The sequence below is a fragment of the Anastrepha obliqua genome, chromosome 4 (assembly GCF_027943255.1).
Source record: "Anastrepha obliqua isolate idAnaObli1 chromosome 4, idAnaObli1_1.0, whole genome shotgun sequence".
NCBI classification, from domain to species: domain Eukaryota; kingdom Metazoa; phylum Arthropoda; class Insecta; order Diptera; family Tephritidae; genus Anastrepha; species Anastrepha obliqua.
In genome coordinates this window covers 119538519-119552755 of record NC_072895.1, presented here as the reverse complement: position 1 = coordinate 119552755, position 14237 = coordinate 119538519, and positions in this window count along the sequence as shown.

The window sequence follows — 14237 nt, the reverse complement described above, 5'->3', positions numbered from 1 at the left end:
AATGTGCGCATATATCCATACATACGCATACATACATGCCACATGCGAGCACATTTATTAGGCGCTGTATGCAATCTTTGTTCCTGTTCTTGTTCTTCTTTTATTATCAAACATTTGGTTCGCTGTCTGCGCCTGCTGCTCTAACAAGATCGCTGCCAACTATTAGTTGCATTCAAATGTACACAAAATGAATAAGAGTGCACCCGCACACACACTCACTAATATATATATGCGGACAAGTGTAATTTATCAGTTTTTTCTCTTTGGTAAATTTGTGATTTTCTGTTGTCGTTTCGTGTTTTATGCCACGAAAATTGAGTGTTAATTATCATCAGCGCTCTGGGGTGTCGAAATTTGTCAGTTTAACACGCCAAACCAACAAAAGTCATCAACTAACTTGTTCCGATCACACGTCTAAGCAAACATTTATTATAAGGTGGTTGTGTCTGAGAAAGCACAAAAAAAAATATATATATTTGTGAACACTTTGTGCTCATCGCCGTTTTTCGGAAAATTTTATTGTTGCAGTTGAAATATGCTGTCGCTGCGTATTTGTATACGAAATGATTTATTAATATACCTCTAGCGGGGGTATCGCCACTGGCTTAATTACTTTTGACTCAAAGTCGAAAAAGGTACTAAAAAATTTATAATAAAATTGAAACAAGCGTGATTTGGAGAGCAAAGTGAATGACAACTATAAAAGTGGGCAGGAAAAGGCAATAAAATGTAAGTCATAACTAAATATTGGGTACTCAAAAGCAGAAATTACTTTCATTTGATTTTTTAATATTTTGAAGAGATTTTCGTAAAAAAAGAGAGACATTAGTATTAGGCAAATAATATTTAAATTTCCTTTGATGTATCGATTTACTCCCAATAGGGCCCCTAGTAGTCAGGGTTGAGGGAATACAGAAGCTTGCACACAGAGCTCATGTGATTCTTAGTGAAGTCTACTTCTTTTTTTGTGTCTTTCTTTAAAATTTGAACTAATTTTTGTCAAATTGATTTGTATTAAATATCGTCGTCCGAATGAATGAGTAGCATTGTGAGTCGTCGAAAAAGTGCTTTAGCACCTTTACACGAGAAGAATGGGAAGGCATTTTTTAGAGCTTTTCAAACAATTCTAATTAAAATCAGATATCAGAGATAAGAATCTGAGCTGGAAGGCATCAATTTCTACTTCAACAATCACTCTAAGTAAGAAGTGAGAACTAAGTTTCAACATCAGTCTTTAGATATTCACAGCGGTCATAAGATCCTTACTTTTATATGGGGTACCTGTTAGGAGCAAATTTATTAACCTAAATTTTCCAAGACTTCCAAGGATTGCCCTTGCTGTCTGTACCACTGAGTTCTTCAAAGCTTTGCTTCACTGTAGATAATCTGGCTGCGATCAGGGCTACATAGATAGTCAATGGTTAACTCGCAATTAAGAAGATTCCTATAATCTCTTCCACAGCACATCGTTAAGATTTTCGTTTTTGAGTCCGATGGCATAATGGTGCTTCGAGAAATGCAGACAATGCATATTAGGGCGTGTCGATTTAAAAATCGCTCATTGCTCTGTGAAAATCGCATTCTAGGGATCAAAATAAGAAACTTTGCCGAAGGAACTATAAATCTAAAATAAATTCTGATGTCCCCCAATTTGGGTCGAACGAAAAATCCCACTTTGACCCATTTAGAGTGCTCCAATCGAGTCCAAATGTATGACCGACTCCCACTAACTTTCGACGGCCGATCCACCCATGCCAGTGGCACACCCCCTGGAACTCCCCTGGGGGGTTCCCCATACAATCATTTCAAAATATCACCATTTTTGGCCTTTACATGAGAAAAGAAACTAAAAAGTTTGACCCAAATTGGGAGACATCAGAATTCGTTTTAGAGGTAAGGCTCCTTCGGCAAAGTTTCTTATTTTGATCCCTAGAATATGATTTTCACATAGTAACGAGCGATTTTTTCGCCTCCCCACAAATTGACCCGGCCTAATGCATATACATAAATGCGCTGAAAAACTAGGATGGGGCTAAGGGAAATGTGATCCAATTCTAATAGCACTTTGATGATTTTTACGATTCCAGTTCTGTCATTGCTCTAAGAGAATTTTGCATCCAACCCAAATATATAATTCTAAAATTGATAGAGGCGCAGCGAAGCGTGGCTGGGTTTCAAAAATAGATAAATAATTGGCGCGTACACCTCTGTTAGGTGTTTGGTCGAGCTCCTCCTCTTATTTGTGGTGTGCGTCTTGATGTTGTTCCACAAATGGAGGGTCCTACAATTTCAAGCCGACTCCGAACGGCAAATGATTTTCATGAGGAGCTTTTTCGTGGCAGAAATGCACTTCGAGGTTTGCCATTGCCAGCCGAGGAGCGATCGCTATTATAAAAAACTGTTTCTTTATTTTGGTGATTCACCAAGATTCGAACCTACGTTCTCTCTAAATTCCGATTGGTACTCACGCACCAACTCATTCGGCTACGACGGGCGCTAATCTCTAATCTTAAGGTCCTATAATCGCATACTGGCATGCTAATCTTGGGTGAGTAATTTCCCGTAATATTTATTTTGACAAGAATTTCCTGGCATTAGCTAGCAAGAGAACCAATCTGTAAATTGCATTGTAGTATATTATTGTCATACGTACGATATTCCTTCCTCATTTTATATTCTCCGCCATAGTAAATGGCAATCAATCAATAAAAAATTGTGAAAAAATTCCAGCAGGAACTTTAGTGTTCCAACAAATATGAAAGTTGTGGAAGAACGAGCGCATCAACATGCCCATTTCCTTGCCGCATTGACAAGAAAATAAATTAACATACATACATATGCACGAAGAGCACAAATACAGCCGCAAGGATAGTGGAGAGGAATCGCTTCCTTTATGCATATTAAATGAGCAATTTATGCAAGAAAAGCATAAACAAACAAATGTGCGCTGCAGGAGGAAAACAAAAATGTTGCTAACAAATTCCAGTGCATTATGCAACAGCTGTTGGCCAAACAGTGCTTGCAACCAAGTGAATTGCATTGAAGATTTGTTGTTGATTTATTGCCGGGCTGCTACGGGTATTGTTACAACTGGTGTAGCGGAGTGCTGGCAACAATTGCTGCTGCTGCTGCTGGTGGTGCTGCTGTTACCTTTTCACGGTTGATGGAAATTTGCTGCCGCTCCCATTGCTACTACCACCGCCGCTGTGGTTGTTGTGCGGCGGCAATGATGGACATCAATAAAGTTATGTTGGGTAAACATTGTGTTTTGCGATGCTTTGTGATGCTCTGTGCTGCTGGCAGCAGTGCTGCCATTGTAACAATAAGTAGCAGAAATGACAAAAACTGCAACTGCTACAGCAGCTCGTCTTCCCAACAAATCATTCGCTCCTTATCTGTGTTTTTTTTTGCAGTTTTTTTTTGCACAAAATGTTTCAATTCAAAATATTCGCTCAGGCATCAAGCTTATTCCACTGACTGGCTGACAAACTGTCGGCCTGAGTGGCTTTAGAGAAAGCGAAAATTTACATGCGGCTTGCAGCATTGTGTGGCAATAACAAATATCATGGCTATTATGCAACGTTGCTTGCAACAAACCAAACAATTGCACTGGTAACAGTAACAGAAACATTGGGTTATTTATTTGCTCTTATGTATGAATGTATGTGTACATGTATGTGTGTATGAAGGTACGAAGGTATGTAAATTTGTGTTGCAACAATAGCCAGCAGTGATCGATTGTGGGCAGAATGGTCCGCTGCCGCATGCCTGTTTATTTTGTGAACTAACCTCACTTTGCTGTTGAGTTGCAAGCTAAACAACAACAAACTGAGCTAACAAAGTTTAAGCCAAACAATAACATATTGTCCACAAATCATACAATAAATTAGTTTTTTGGGTGTGTGTAGGTACTTGCAATCGGTCAATGAACGCAACTCACAATAGATCACCCTACGAATACGCTGAAATGTTCTATTATTGCAAATAAAAAATATAGAAAAATTTAAATAAGTAACACATGGGCTGAAAAGCCCCGGGCCTAACCCGTAGATGGCACTAGTTTTATTGCATTAATTTCTTTTTTAGTTAGTACTAACCCTAAAAACGCAGCTATTGAAATTTCATGATGTTCCATGCATTAGTTTGTGAGTTATTGTGCTAAGAGCGACGCCACTTTTGTTATTTTCCAAGCAATGGGTCGAAAAGAATTTCGTGTTTTAATTTTACACTGCTTTTTGGTGGGAAAAAATACCGTTCAAGCGAAGCAATGGCTTAAAAAGTGTTATGGGGACTCCGTTCTCTCAGAAACAACAATAAAGCGATGGTTTGCTGACTTCAAACGAGGTCGCAGAGACATCGAGGACGCACAACGCAGCGGACGTCCAAATGAGGCGGTAAGACTAGAAAACATTAAAAAACATCCACAAAATCGTTTCGAGTGATGGAAAAGTGAAGTTGTGTGAGTTAGTTGGCATCGCAAAAATATCAAAAGAACATGTTGGCTTTATATTGCATGAGCATTTGACTATGAGAAAGATCTACTCAAAGTGGGAGCCGCGTTTGCTCAAGAACGTGATCATTAGTCAGAATAGTGTTTGGTCATGTTTTAACCTAATAAAACGCAATTTTTGCGTCGATATGTGACAATGGATGAAGCATAGATCCATCACTTCACTCCGGAATCAAAACAATCATCATCTGAGTAGACAGCAACTGGTGAACCTCGCCCAAAGCGCCAGAAATCACAACAATCGGCTGGAAGGGGTGCCTTTTATATTTCGGGATTAAAGAACAAAAACAGATTTTAATCATCGAAAATCACTTTATTGTTTTTCAAAATATTCTCCATGAAGATCTATACACTTTTGCATGCGTTTGAACCAATTGTCGAAGCACTTTTACCACTCTGAATGAGGTAGCTCCAAAACATGCATTCTGAATGCCGCAACCGCTTCTTCAGGTGTAGAAAAACGTTGACCTCTCAGTTTGTTTTTTACGTACGGGAATAAAAAGAAGTCATTCGGTGCCAAGTCAGGATTATACGGCGGATGACCCTTTAATTCGACGTTTTGGGTGCTCAAAAATGCAGTTGTTTGAGCCGATGTGTGAGAGCTCGCATTGTCCTGGTGAAGAGTGATCCATTTTTGGCGATTGGTTTTCCTAATTTCTTGGAAGACAACTGGCAAACAAATGGTTGTGTACCACTCAGAATTTACTGTTCTGCGTTGTTCTAGTGGTACGGTTGCGACATGTCCAGTTTTTCCGAAAAAACCGGCGACCATTTGCTTGGAAGTGCTTCGTGCGCGAACAACTTTTGTTGGATTTGGCTCATCTTGAAACACCCATACAGTCGACTGCTGTTTACTTTCGGGCTCATACGCATAAATCCATGATTCATCACCCTATTTTTTGAGCATTTCCTTCGACCAATCGACACGAGCGATTTTTTGAGCGATTGACAAATTGTGTGGGATCCAACGCGGACAAATTTTTTTGACAGTCAAATGTTTTTGCAATATTGAATGTATGCTGGTCCCACTAATGCCTAAGATTGTCTCAATCTCACGATAGGTCACATGACGATCTTGCAATATCAGTTCGCGCACAACATCAAAGGTTTTCGGAACAACAACTGATTTTGGACGACCTTCACGAAATTCGTCTTGGCGTGAACTACGACCACGATTGAATTCACCATACCCTCGATAAACACTGGTCCTTGATGGAGCTTCATCGCCAAAAAATGAATTAAGTTCATCTATGCAATGTTGCTGAGTTAATCCACGTCGAAAGTTGTAAAAAATAATCGCACGAAAATGTTCACGATTTAATTTCATTTTTGGACCGAGATGAATCTTTTAAGTTACTGTAAACATCACAAATAGCGCTGGTATTTCAAAACGTAAAAGCCAAAAAAGTCAAACTTTGCCAGATTGCAACACCAGGATTGCCAAATCCCGAAATATAAAAGGCACCTCTCGTATTATATAGCGGGTTTGGAACGTTTGAAGACTGAAATTGCAAAAAAACGTCCGCATATGGCAAGGAAAAACATTGTGTTTCATCAAGACAACGCACTGTGTCAAAAGCCAAAAAAAAAAACAATGACAAAACTATATGAATTGAAGTTCGAATTGCTCCCACATCCGCCGTATTCGCAAGATTTAGCTCTGAGCGACTACTGGCTGTTCGCAGACCTGAAAAAATACACGCGGGTAAGAAATTTCGATTGAATGTAGAAATTGAGCCCTATTTAGCTTCCCCGTCAGGGAGGTCTTAATGAAGGTTTCTTTTTAAAAAATAAATACACGTAAAGTATATGAAAACTCAAATTAGTTAAACTCGGGAGCTCCAGTTGTTTAATGGTCTTCAATGTTTAGCTCAATATGTTATCCGGAAAACCTTCAAAGGTCGGAAACTTTAAAGTAAGTAGATTAACATAATTCTAATCAACTTCCTCCTTATCACAAAACGTCAACTCTTTAAGTTGAACAATTCGATGTTCTAGCTGTGCCAGTTAAGTCGTTATTAGGGTATTGATCAAAGAAGATGATGGCCAATATGCTTCTGCATCTAGATGATACCAGCAAGTTGAATAACTTGCGCCTTGCGCATATCGCAGGTAGGAACTTGTTGGGTACCAGAGCTGGTATAGAAAATCAAATTTATCTGCAAGGCTTGAAAAGTTTCTGGCTTATAATGTCAAAAGATGATAAGGATAGCCAAGAATAAATAAAGACGAATAAAAAAAAACTTAAAGATTGTGATTTGGTGGGGGTTGTATTGCCTTACTCAACACTAAATTTACACAAATGCAGATTTTTTTCCCGTCTGTGTAGAACTTAGGAGCGGCTTGACTTACGGCAAACAGCGAAGGGGCTGTAATGAAACAACTACAGTGACTTTCGGGTATGATCAGCAGTTCAAAGAGGTGTGTCTGACCATAGTAGTGAGAAAAATAGTTTTTCGGAGTTGACTTACGTTAGATAATTGAGAGACAGGAATTGAGAAGCCTCAAATCGCTCACCTTTAGGGTTGCTTGAGCAAATTCGTATGCCGCATTTTTCATCTTAACCCATTAAAACCCTTAAATCAACGAGAAACAAGAGTCCTTCTTCCCCGGTATCCACTCTATTCTCTATCTCCACCTGTCGTTCCCACCCAATCTACTCGCAGACAGCATCTCTTCCATCTACACTCATAGAAAATATATTCCATGAGAGCCCCGCCTGTCGGCAACTAATTATTTTTATTGTCAATTTTATGAGCTGACAAATGTTTGGCCCGCAAGCGGCCGGATCAGCAGCGCTACAACAAACAGCGGAAACAGCAACAACAGCAATAAAAGTGCGCCTTTAAATAGCAACAAACTTGTTCTACCAGCCATAAAATATAATTTCGAATATTGAACTGCAGCAAGGGAAAAGTAATCGAAGAAGAAGCAGCAGAAGTTGAACGAATTGGCAATAGTGGCATGGAGAGTAGAGAGAATCAAGCAGTGCCACAGTGCATTTGCAGCAAGAACAACAATAACGAGCAACATTGTTAAGCCGATAGTTTGTTGAGTTGTTGAAGTTGCATTAAAAATCAAATTATAATAAAATTGCAGATTAACTGTCGGCAGACTCGTTAAGGCTGAACGCGCGCAACAGCGAATTGCCAGCGAACAAGCAGAAAATGCGCAAATGAAGATGAGGTCCAGTGCTTGGATGTTGCCCGCGGTTGATTGGTGGCGTTTGTGCGGCTGAGAATTCTTTCGACTGCTTTGCGTGCCTGCCTGGCTGTTTTTGTTGCTGTTGCTGCTTTTTGTTGTTGTTATAGTTATTTACTTGGTTGAGTTGCCGCGTTCTGAGCCACTTGGCTGCCTAATCCCATTCGCCACACTACTGTACGCCAGACATTTGCTGGCTGCGGCTTGGCCTCGCTTGATTGCGGGCAACAGCTGCTGCTGCCAATGCTGTTGTTGCTACTTAAGCACCAATTGCCGTCTGTGGTACACCGTTAAAGGCGTGCGATAACGATGACGCATCGTTTAAGCTGTTGATTGTAAGGTAGCATACCATCATTTTTGTTGTTGTTGTTGTTGCTGCACTTTTTCTTTGCAGTTGCCGCTGTCGCTGTCGCTGTTTCTGCTTGAAATGCTGACGATGACGATGGTAATGATGCGTTGATGCCATGATGGGGCTAGTGGAGCGTCTCTTTGAGCTATCGTGAACCTGTTGTTTTATAGTTGTTGTTGCCACACACCAATTGCAGCCAACTAACATTCTCCTCGCACTCACCTCAGCAACTATTGCAAAATCATTATTTTCTGCCGCTACTTAAACGTGTTGTAAGTGCAGCTGTCGCTGCCACTGCCACTGCCACTGCCACTAGATGCTGCCGTCGTTGTTGCAACATTTGTTTTGCACTACGCAGATTAAGCCATCAAATGTTTTAAGGAGTTGTCAACGACGACTACAACAAAAGTAGTTAAATCGTTTGTTGTACATGTGTGCAACAACAACAGAAACCACAACAACAAAAGCAGACAAATTCACCATTACGCCGGCAATTACACATTTGCGAAAACAAAATTACTGCGCACCGCATTAACGATGGCTGCAACAAAAATCGTCAGCAACTTGTTGCAACAACTTAACTACTCACCTCATGTTCTGGCATTTACTGCTACTTGTTGCTTGTGCCTCTACTTCGCCACATTCTACCTAATTTTGCTTGTATTTGTTACTTACTACAGCTGCCTAATTCTGCTTGTTGCAGCTATAAGAGCGCATGTGCATGCATATGTGTGCGTGTGTGTCCCATCTTCTCTTGTAGATGCCACAAATTGGCATTTCACCCGCTGTTCAAATAGTTTTTGGTGTTGATGCAGGTGTCGCTGTTCGCTTATATGGTTGTTGTTTTTGTTATTAACTGACTCGTGAAAATCGCTACGGTTATTGTTGTTGCCTTTCCCAATTATGCTTATTTCAATAATTGCACGATCAGTCTGTGCTGCTTGGAGCACCTGACAATTTTGATTTGTTAATTTTGCGCCTGTTCATTTAGTTTTGCTTGGCTTTGACACCCAGTTACCGGGTATTTTATCGTACATACTTAATTATATGAAACTACTAGTCAAGAAAATTTTTTTATCTTGGAAAAAATTGTGACTCGCACTAATAATTATAAGGTTTCTATCTTTGCTGTGTTGGGATTGAATCACTAATTAAAAAAATAAATAACTGGTCTGTTTTCGCTCAGAAAATTTTAATTGTCAATGTGTCACTTTTGCTAGAATAAACAGGTATACTGCAATATTCCATGAATATGGAGAATTCACTAAATTCACAAATTTATCAAGTTCCTACGGCCTTTCATCTGTGAGATCGAGATTCATGTAGATATTTATAACCTGAGTTATTCCATGTCTAGTGGTACAAGTATTTTGGATATTGCCGTCGATATTTCTGAAAACTGGTTGATTTGTAGGTTTGAGTATAATAAAGTGAACTGAAAAAATTAAAAAAAAAAAAAATAAATTAATAATTTCGATGTTTATTCAACGTTGAAAATTTTGGTAGAGCCTTCAAAGTCAAGGTCAAAGGGTATTGCAGGAAACGAAATTGTAGATGAGAAAACGCTGTTTACAGACAATTCGAACAAGAAAACGATATACTGAAATCTTTAAATACGGTATACAATGTCATCGCTGCAGGTATAAAAACCCCATTTGGTGGAGGAGGTGGAATAATCTAGCCACTTGTAAAATCTCGCAAATCATGTGTACACAGAATGCAGATAAAAACGCCAGTTTCGCCCTAGCCCTGTCTAGAAAGGAAAGCAGAATTATCGTAGGTATACTGACAGGACACAATACACGCATACAAGATGAGAATTGCAAACAATGATAGCTGCAAATTTTGCAATGAAGTAGAAGAGAGGGAAACTCTTGAAACAAAATGTTTGTGAACCTTCTACATTCTTGCTTTGCATTAGCTAGAACCCGAATGAACCCGAGCTCTACAATATGATAGGTTACAATGTCTCTCGGGGATAGAAAATAAATAAAATAAAAATAAAAAATAAAAAATATTGCGTCGTTCGCCCTCCCTATCGGAAAAAAGTTGAAGCGCACCTATTGAATAACCCTATATTTTTGTTAATTAAAATTTTTTGTTACTTGAAAGATCTTCTGTTTCATACATCAACTTAATTTTTTTAAACGAAATATCTTTAGTTGTTTTTAACATTTTTCTAAAAATTTTGCTTTAAGAGAAATAACTTTTTTCTTTTCAAATTTTTATAATATTTTTTTTTTAATTTTTATGTTATATTATTTGTATGTAATATTAATGAAATATTGTCGCTTCTTACATTTTTAATAATAATAATTTTTGTTAATTTACTTTTAAGTGAATATTTACGGGAAATATCTTCTGTTCTTTTTAACATTTTTATAAAACCTTTTACCGTTTTTAAAGTGAAATATATTTGGTTCTTTTTTAAATTTTTGTAAATTTAAATTATTTGCCACGTGAAAGATCTTTTGCTCAATACATTAAAAAAATCTTCAACTGAAATATCCTCGGTTCTTTTTTTTTATAGTTTTAAAATATGTTTTTAATTTTTTTAAGTCAGATAACCTTTGTCCATTTTTAAATTCTTTAAAATTTTGTTGTAAGTGAAATATTTTTAGTTATTTTTAACAATTTTATATATATTTTTTTGTAATGAAATATCTGCGTTTGTTTTTTACGTTTGTATAATTTTTTTTTGTGGATTTTTTTTAATTTACTTAAATTTTTTGTTTTTTTTTTCAATAATATATAAAAAAAAATTTTTTTTTCTTAGCAATTTGTTTTTTGAAAAATAATTTTTTTTGGAAAAACGTTTTAGTTTTATTCAAATAAAGTTACTAAAAAAATTTGTTTTCCACCATGAATGAAAATTTTAAATTTCTCGACTCCAGCAAAAGGCACTTATTTCGATCTTGAAATGAGCCTAACTAACAAAGTGCCCAAGAATGGTGAATCGGATAGGGTCTGGATCTTCAGACCGGTGGACTTTCAACAAAACTAGTTCAACGAGTGCATCATCATTTCAACGTCAACTGCGGTTAGGAAAAATACGAAGAAAAAAAATTTAATTTTATGGAGTGTTGGTGTGGCTTACCGACCGCTGAGATCGGCTGCTTTGAAAATATGACTATACCGACCGCTAATAAATTATTTAAATTTTTTTAGCTTTAATTGAAATGTATTTTATTTTAACTAACCCTTTCCATGCATTAAAAATTATGACCATTAAGCGCTGATAAGGCAATAAAAATTTGCTTCTATTCAAATAAATAAATATGTATGTATGTCAACAAGCACATGACAGTACAAATATTTATATACAATACATTTGAGCAATATATTTGAATATTAATATGAAAAAGTTCAAATTGAATGGGGTCTACACTTATCAGAAGCACACACACACGAACACACATCTGTTAAATTTACGACTCACATTCGTGTGGCACAAAGCAAGAATAAGAATAATTAAAATATTTTGGGAAAAATTAAGCCATAAATAAAAAAAAAAAATTAAAAGTTAAAAAGCCGAGCGTTGCAAGTGTCTGCTTTCCCTTGCGAGCCAGTTGGTGACGAAAAAGTTGATAAAGATGCGCCAGCAGCGTAGTCATCTCTCGACGAGGCGGAACAATGGACGCGCAAGACAAAAAATAGGGTCAAAGTGAAACGGAAATCGTTATCAACATTGACAAAAATGCATTTTGTTTTGTCGAGCTTTTTGTTTGTCTTTTTGTTCACAGCTGCAAGTGCTTTGCTCTTGCTCTGGCTCTGGCTCTGGCTCTGCATTGATACACTTTTATTCGGGTCGTCGCTTTTCATGCCTCGCTGCTTGCCTCTTGCGATGATCAGTGGGGAGAGGTTTTGCTGCGAACTTTCTACATTTCAACTTAGCGCGCGCAATTTGGCCTTTAACAAATTCTAGGATACGTAGATGCGTAAGTATGTATGTGACAAGTGGCGTGGTAAAAGAGAAAGTGTTTTTCATGCAAGTGTAACAATCAGAGACATATTGCACGGGCATATGGGATACAAATTCTGTTCAAAGAACAGCAAACGATTAAGAATACTTTGAACTCTAATTTCGACTAGTAATAAAACGGAAAACTGGGGGTGTATCTTAAAAAAGGGAGAGTGCTTTTTGTTATTATGGACAGAAACCTATTTTTATAATGAATACTCCAAATTGTAGTAGAAATTCGATTCAAATCGGAAAAGATTGACTACCTATGCATACAGAAAAAAAATTAACAGCCTGAAATGTATTTCATTTATGGCCCTCTGTTTCAACTTGCAACTCTAGGAATTGATGATGATGATGAAAATTATTCAGCCAGCGATGGGTACTAACAAATATGTGCTCTAAACCCATTTTCCTTATTTTTAGTTTTTTCACTTCATTGATTCAAATACAAGGTGGCGCAAAATTAATCACCCTATCGGAACACTTTTTTACTTTTGCAAATGACGTCATACCTCAATGATATTTGAGGCTTGTGAATTAGACAGCTGCAGTATACAAACAGAAAGTCAATGGAACGCGTAAAGGTCAAAATACAGATTTCCATCCCTCAAAATCATTATTTTTATTTAGTAAAAAAGTTATTCAAAAACAAAAATGGATGATTAATTATGCGCCACATTGTTTGTCGGCATATAAATATATGTATATGACAACACATATCTAATTATATTTTGTAATTTCAAAGATATCATTGCGAATGTTATTTTGAGAAAAAATTATTCCATTTCAATTTGTTTCGAAACTTTTCACTCTTTTCATGGCCCAAATTCATGCTTTGAAAATGAGATGTTCGAGTGTAATAAAAAATTATCTAATTTAATTTTATGACGATTATTGCATTTTGCTATTAACCCAAATATTGTTCTTTATTATTTTTATGTTTTCCGCTCTCTTCTTTGAATGTGTCTTCATTAAAATATTATTACCTCACCGCGCCTTGGGTTTTTTCATTGATTTTGGTGCGGATGAAAATTCTTAAGTTTATAGTTGTAAATACATTTTTAGTGAACTATTTGCTTAATCATCTGGCATAAGTGTTTTCTTGCCAAAAAAAAAAAAAAATGAAGTGGAACAACAAATTTTGTACACAGATTTTGTTTTTTTTTTGAAGATGGAAAATTCCATTAAACTCCAGTTTTGAAATGATTCGTGATAAGTTATGGAAAACTCTTAAGGCTAAAAATTAGTTAGAAAAGTTTTGCCTATACAATGGACGAATGATAATCCTGAATGGATTGCGCTATCGAGAGACGATTCACGATTTTTATGGCCAGAATTGGGTGGTATTGATCTGGACAACGTGTATTTTCAACAAGACGGCGCTACGTACCACACAAGCAACGAAACCATTGATCTTTTACTGGAAAAGTTTTCGGACCGTGTTATCTCTCGAAGAGGTGATCACAATTGGCCACCGAGATGTTGCGCTTTAACACCTTGTGACTTTTTTCTTTAAGGCCACGTGAAAGAAAAGATCTACGCCAAGAGCCGAGGGTCGACTAAAGAGCTTAAAGATGGAATTCGTGAGGCTATCGAGGACATAGGGTAGCCATTTTGCAATACGGTTATGGAAAATTTCATGAACAGAATATTGTCCTGTAAGCGTGGTCGTGGTGGTCATTTTCCTGATGTTATTTTCCTCTATTAACGGCATACTTTCCTCTTTATAATGAAATAAACATCCGATCATTTATATTAAGAAATAGCGTTTTTCTTTGAATATTAAAATAACACCTCTCATTGGAAAATTCTTTATATAGGGGATATATATAAATATAATTTATAATAAATATTAAATAATAATAAAAAAATATAAGTTTATATAAATTAAATATGTAATTTTTCTGTGGCAAAGCGAGTCAATTATAAGAGTTCTATCCAAGATTATTAGCACATTTTTGGTTAATGTGAAAATCATTCCACTTGCCTCCCTGGCTTTCTCATATCAAAAAACTCCTAAACACATATTTTAGTATAAAAAAATTAAGTATAAAATGTTGTATGATTCTACAGCGAAATAAAGCCAATAAAAAGGCAAATAAACATTTTCGCGTTTGGCAATTTTGGCATTGATTTTAGACTCATAGTTTCTTTGGAAAATTTACTTAGAAATTGATTTCGAAAAATTTTTTTGCTGACGGTTTCAGGTGTTT